This window comes from Terrapene carolina, unplaced genomic scaffold (genome assembly GCF_002925995.2).
Source record: "Terrapene carolina triunguis isolate 2854851 unplaced genomic scaffold, T_m_triunguis-2.0 Scaffold58, whole genome shotgun sequence".
NCBI classification, from domain to species: Eukaryota; Metazoa; Chordata; order Testudines; family Emydidae; genus Terrapene; species Terrapene triunguis.
The window spans coordinates 97,222,413-97,228,412 of NW_020664409.1; the positions used below are offsets into that span (position 1 = coordinate 97,222,413).

Consider the following 6,000-nt stretch of genomic DNA (forward strand, 5'->3'; position numbering starts at 1 on the left):
AATATATTCTTTCATCTACCCTGCGACCAACATGGTTGCCATAGCACTGCAAACAACCATGAATAAGTTTCAGGCATTCTTTTCTAGGCTGAAAATCTAAGTAATTCCCAATGAGCTTTGTACATTTCTAAAATTAAAGTAGCCAGCTGGAGCTTTTCCTTCAAGATACAATTAATGCTAGCTTAACAATATTCTTCCATTTGCTATCTTTTAAAAGCTTATAGTTTTAGTTCCCTTGGCCAATTCTCTCCCCACCAATGCACTTACACAGTGATAGAGAAGTTACAATTCTTACCTACAGCCAGTGCTGCTCTCTGTTTTTGGCCCCCCGTCTGTAAAAAAACAAACATACATTATGAAATAACATTTTCTGCATCTAGATTTTATAAAGCATTTTAATAAATATTAAATGGGTTACAAAAGCCTACATTTAAGATGTTTAAAACAGACTACCTAGCTTTATAAAAAGAATATATATCTTTTTGATCCACTGTACTGTTCTCTTTTGAAACTGTTGGAAGTATAAAACACCAGCGGTGAACAGTACTGAGACCTTTTACAAGTGTGGGGGGTTTTTAACCAAGGGCTCAGTACCACATGCTAGTTCGTTTCACTGATAAGAATAGACCAAGCAGTCCTGATTATTTTGCAACTTGGATTCAAAATTTGTTTTAGAGGAGTTTGCTAGCTTTAATTTAGCCATTAGTACACATATGCCATCATTACGTTAATCTCTAGGCTCTCAAGACAAAGGCAAAAGTTTTCAAATACTGTAAAAGACTGAGAAGCTTTAAAAGACACTAAATATCATGAGACTCTTCTGAAAACAGAACATCAGAAGGTCTGGCTCCAGTGCTCAGAACATGCTTCTTTTAGGAGTCTGCACCCGTGATAAATACATCAAAGGGTTACATCTGTGCAGTGAGGAAGGCCATATGGCTCCTAGTCTGTGCTATATGTTATTTGCATCAACTATCGAACATTTTAGGGTTAATATAAAAAAGAAACACCACTAAAATATGTTAACAGCATGCCTCAAAAGGAAGCAGGGAAATCCACTGAATCCAATGCAGCTCCCAAGCTAGAATCTGCAATATTTTCTACTGATAACAGTACCAAACAAGAACACTCAGCAGGTACTGTAGCACCAGGAGAGACAGGGATGGAGGGAGAAAGAGGAACCCCAGTTAGTCCCCCACCCGGCAGTACCCAGATCAGATACTAATGATCTCAGACTACTTTTGTGTGTGTGCGCGCATGTGTACACATAGGCAGTGTTTAGTACATTAGAGCCTGATTCCTGACTGGGGACTCTTTGTAAGTGAGTAGCATCTACTTTCTCCTCTACTGATTGGCTATTCGCTCCTGCCCTCTTCCTTACAAATAACAACCAACTGCTTCTTCCATTACCTCAGTTGAATGTTTCAGGTTAACTACCTTTTGTATTCGAACAGGGATTCTCAGTCTGGAGGTCACTAAGAGGTTTTGAGGGATCATGACAACCCTACCTTTCCTCTCTTTTTTATGCTTTCTTTAAAAAAAAAAAAAAAAATGTTTATAGCCTTCATGGTCACAGACATAACCTCGAACCATGAGTGAGCATAAACCAAAGCAGTGATGCCTGTCTGAATCTATGGCCAACCTGAAATAGACATATAGCTAAGACATGTGAACTGCCTGAATTGTTTCAGCCAGAGCCCTGTGGACTATACAAATCTACAACAATGGAATTTGGCATTTTTCCAGTATAACATAAAATCAGAACTTTTGCCACAGCATTTGCCAGTTTGCTGCAGCCAAGCACCTAACATTCTGTTTAGTCTCCCTGCTCTGCTGGGATCTGCCTGCAGCTGCTTCTTGCTCTCCAGTTTTCTGCTCGAGGGTTAAATACATTGGACTATTGTGCATGTGCCCTACGCTATTCCATGCAGCCTGGCATCAAGGCTAGGCTTGACAAGCCGGTCAACTTACTGGTCAAATAATGTCATCTGCACAATAACTAGCCCCCTATTATTTGACCACCTGTCAGATACTCCTGTAAGAATGTCCAGATGTAGGCAGTGGCCTATCTTTTTGACTGCACCATGGTGTCATCTGTTACCAAGCCTACTTAAATGTCTTGATCAATACCCTTTACTATATGCTAATGCCACCTGTTGGGGAAAAAAGGGAACCAACTGAAAGCTGAGCATCTTCTTGATGTGTCATTACATGTTCTAGAACAAACATTATGTATTATGTATTTTTATATCATTAATGTACATGGCAGTTTTCAAAGCACAGTAAACAATTTAAAAGACACACTTCCTGCCCCAAAGAAACTAACTCAGAAGGGAGTGGGAGGAGAGGAGGGTTCAAAGTCATTAACCCTCTCTCCCAACACAAAGAGAAAAAAATGTCCAGACATTAAGCCTCTTCCTTAAACAAAAGTATCACAGCTTTTAATTGCCCCAGCACCTCCCCCGCACTTTCAAAGCAAACAGCATCACCATAGGAGGCTCAAGCTGCGCTTCCATGGGAGGACCCTGTGAGGCTGGGCTTGGCAGGAGATACGGGCCAGCAGAACCTGAGTGGTGGCCCCTCACAGCCCTCTGAGTGGCCAATACCAGTACTTAAACAAGGAAGCCATGAAGGGTAGCTGCCTGAGCAACACCACAGACTGCCTGTCTGTCTCTGCTCCAAACCCCTGGTTGTGATTGACCCTAGTCTCCAGCCTCTGACCCTGGTTTGTCCTCATCTTTGCTCTTCGATTGCTGTCTGTAACCCTGCGCCTGATCCCAATCTCTTGGTAACCTGACCCTGTATGCCTCCCGACACCCGATTCTCGGTTCACTCTCTGGCCTGTCTCAGACTCTGATCTACCAGTACACGACTCAACCTGGCTCAAAACTCCTGTCCCAACCACTAGATCTGACCACCCTTGTCCCGGTCATGACACACATCCTCAGCCAACCATTACTGATAATATGAAAAGTTCTATGCTAATGAGAGGAGTATGACATCACATTTTGGTACAGGAACCTCCCTTTCTATTCTGTTCCTCCTCCTCCTGCTTATGAGTCCATTGATTTGCTACAGGGCTGTCTTCCTCCCTCTCTCTTCATGTTATCTAGAAGTCTATAGGGGTCCTGGAAAGAAGGGGCAGCATGTCCTAAAACACTGATTGGTTGGAATCTTCTGGGATAGCAGCAGTTAGAAATAGAACTGAATGGCTACTGGTTGATTGAAACAGAAGAGATACTTCATAATCTAGAGAGCATCCCAGAAGTAGTGAGACATTAATAACAGTGACAATGAATTATACAGAGTCCAGGAAAGCCTAAATAATTTTTTTTTTTTTTTACTAGACATGGAAAAACTAAGTGCATATTCTATTCTTCTGAGTATGAGACACATGTAGACTGAATGGAGAAACACTTGTTGAATTTTTGTGATGTGTGTGTCCAGTCAAACACCAAGAAATGGAAAATTAGTCTGCAACAAAATTTGTTTTCTTCTGTGCATTTCCCTACTTCACTTTTGGCAGCATCATCAGAAAGCATGTAGTCTTTTGATGAAGACAGTAATATGAGCGTCAATTAAAGTGAAGCTAATTACATTTTTTCATCTTTTAATACAAATTTTACTACTTCATCTGCTATAGCATCAAAAACTCCTAATCCAGGAAAGTCTTCAGATGTTCATCAAATTGGTATTAAGACATTTTTGAACAGAATGTCCAATGACCAGAAAACAAACGTGACTGTATGTTTGCTAGAGCTATTCATGCTAGCAATACATAATGTCATATGGCTGAAAATCCTTATATGCTAGAATTTTTTCATAAGTCGTATCCAATTTACGAAGTGTCAAGTAGGAAATGGTTGCAGAAAGTCTTCTGAATCCCAAAATGGACAACGTGAAAAAGAGTTGGTGTTCTTATTGCACAAGCTCTTCACGTGTCTTTAGTGTCTGATGGATGGTGCAACATTCACAATGAGAATGTAAGCAACGTCATGGTGGTAATTCCACAATCAATGCACAACTGAGTTTCATCACATGGCTCAATATATTGCTGACCAATTAAAAAAATGTAATCAGAGAACTGGTCCATTGAAGGTAATTTCAGTTGTGACTGACAATGCAGCTAATATGAAAGCTGCCTGGCTCTGTTAATAAATCAGTATCCAGACCTTGTGTGTTATGGATGTGCTGCCCAGATAATGCAGCTTTTCACTGGTGATGTTAAAGATCTGACAACTTTCTCATCATGTGTCAAAAGTGCCAAGCATTGTCAAGATTCTCAAAAACAAACATTTACTAGAAGCCATTTTTCATCATCACTTAGTACAGCCCTTGATTTTATCCACACTGAGCGAGCCATGTCATACTCAACAGGAAATCTCTATTAAATGTCTCAAAGATGCAAGAAGGCTCTTCAATCAGCTGCTGTTGAAGAACGATTAGCTGGATGATGCCCCCGAGTATCCACACTCACATTCTTGATGACAGTATCTTTTGGATGCGAAACTCAAAATTCATTTCACTGCTTGAACCCATAAGCTCAGTCCATTCAGAATATGGATAATGATAGTTCTTGAATGTCAAGAAACGTATTTGTGAGAATACTGAATACAATCCACTTACAAAAGCTAAAGAGAAAATGACAACAAAATAATATCATAGAAAAATCAAGTGATCACTCCAACACACAATGTTGCCTACCTTCTGGAGCATATTTTCAGGGCCAAGACCTTTCTGATAATGTATTTGATTCACATTGTGACCTCGTGGTGGCTTTTGCCAATTTAAAGGAAATACAAACAAGCAATTCTGATGGAGGTAGCAAATTATAAAGCAAAAAGTCATAAAACAATTTGAAGTGCAATCCCAGCAGTTGAATCAAAACAGTTTGCTCCTTCATCACGCTGGAAAGGGTTGTGTCCTCCATGCTCTCTAACTACAGTGGCAGAAATTCTTTTTAACACTTCAGTGTTCAACTGCATGTGCAGAACGAAACTGGTTGGTTTGGGGAACCAACCATTCAAAAACCCAAATAGACTGAAGACCTGCACTGCTGGGAAACTGGTGACCATGAATCACAATTTATGATTAGAGAAGAAAATGGCAGATGAAGATTTAACTCATTATTCATCTGATGAAGAACAAGGAGATACTGATGATGTCGACAAAGATATAGACAAAGCAGTTGAAGCAGATAAAGAGATGATAATGAAAAACAAGATGCTTGAAGAACTGGCCCACCACTTACCGTACCTAGTATAATATGTACATTTAAAAATGCCTGGTTTCTTTTATAGTTCCTATGTTTGTTTTATTTCTGTTTAATTTTTCTTTTGTAATTCTTCAGCCTTGAATAACAATCACATTTAAATGCTAACCTAACTGTAATAGTCCGGTGCGGGAGCTGGGCCCTCTCAGGGGCCGTCGGGAGCCAGGCCAAGTCACTACGCGGCCCCAAATCGGTCCTTGGCGTCCGAAAGCCTCGGGGCTCCGCCCCTCAGGCAGGGGCTAACAAAAGCACAAGGTTAAACAGGCCCAAACGCTAGCTCAGGGCGGGGCCACACACAAGGGTCCGAGGGGCTCAGAGCCTCCCTGCAGGCTGAGCCAATACCGCGAATAGCTAAGTCCCGGCCCTCAGTCAGGCCGGGGCACCTAACGCTTAGGGTTAGGGATTTTGGGCGCCAGTCCTTGCCTCAGGGGTTGGGCAAGAACACAATCTCTGGGCTCAGTCCTTCCCTCAGGAGCTGAGCCGTAGCAAGGCAATCAGGGGGGAGCCCAGGCCCTTGGTCCGGGCGGGCAATAAACCCGGGGTCAAGGGGCTCAGGTCCTTGCCTAGGAGCTGAGCCCAAACAAGGTCAGGGAACCCAAGCCCTCAATTAGGGCGGGGCAGCAAACAACAGTTCAAGGGGTTCAGGCCCTTGTGGCAGGGACTGAGCAGAAACCAAGTCCGGTAGCCCAGGCCCTTAGTCAGGGCGGGGCAGCACCCCAAAGTCAAGT

At 42.2% G+C, this 6,000-nt stretch overlaps 1 protein-coding gene across 1 annotated transcript in view; it reads right to left on the reverse strand.

Moving 5' to 3' along the window:
- FAM49B (family with sequence similarity 49 member B) overlaps nucleotides 1-6,000 on the reverse strand; it is a 77,729-nt gene that overhangs the window by 60,316 nt on the left and 11,413 nt on the right. The window contains exon 2 of the mRNA XM_026646521.1: nucleotides 296-332. The gene's annotated coding sequence lies outside the window, so the exon portion shown is untranslated. The remainder of the gene's footprint in view (nucleotides 1-295; nucleotides 333-6,000) is intronic.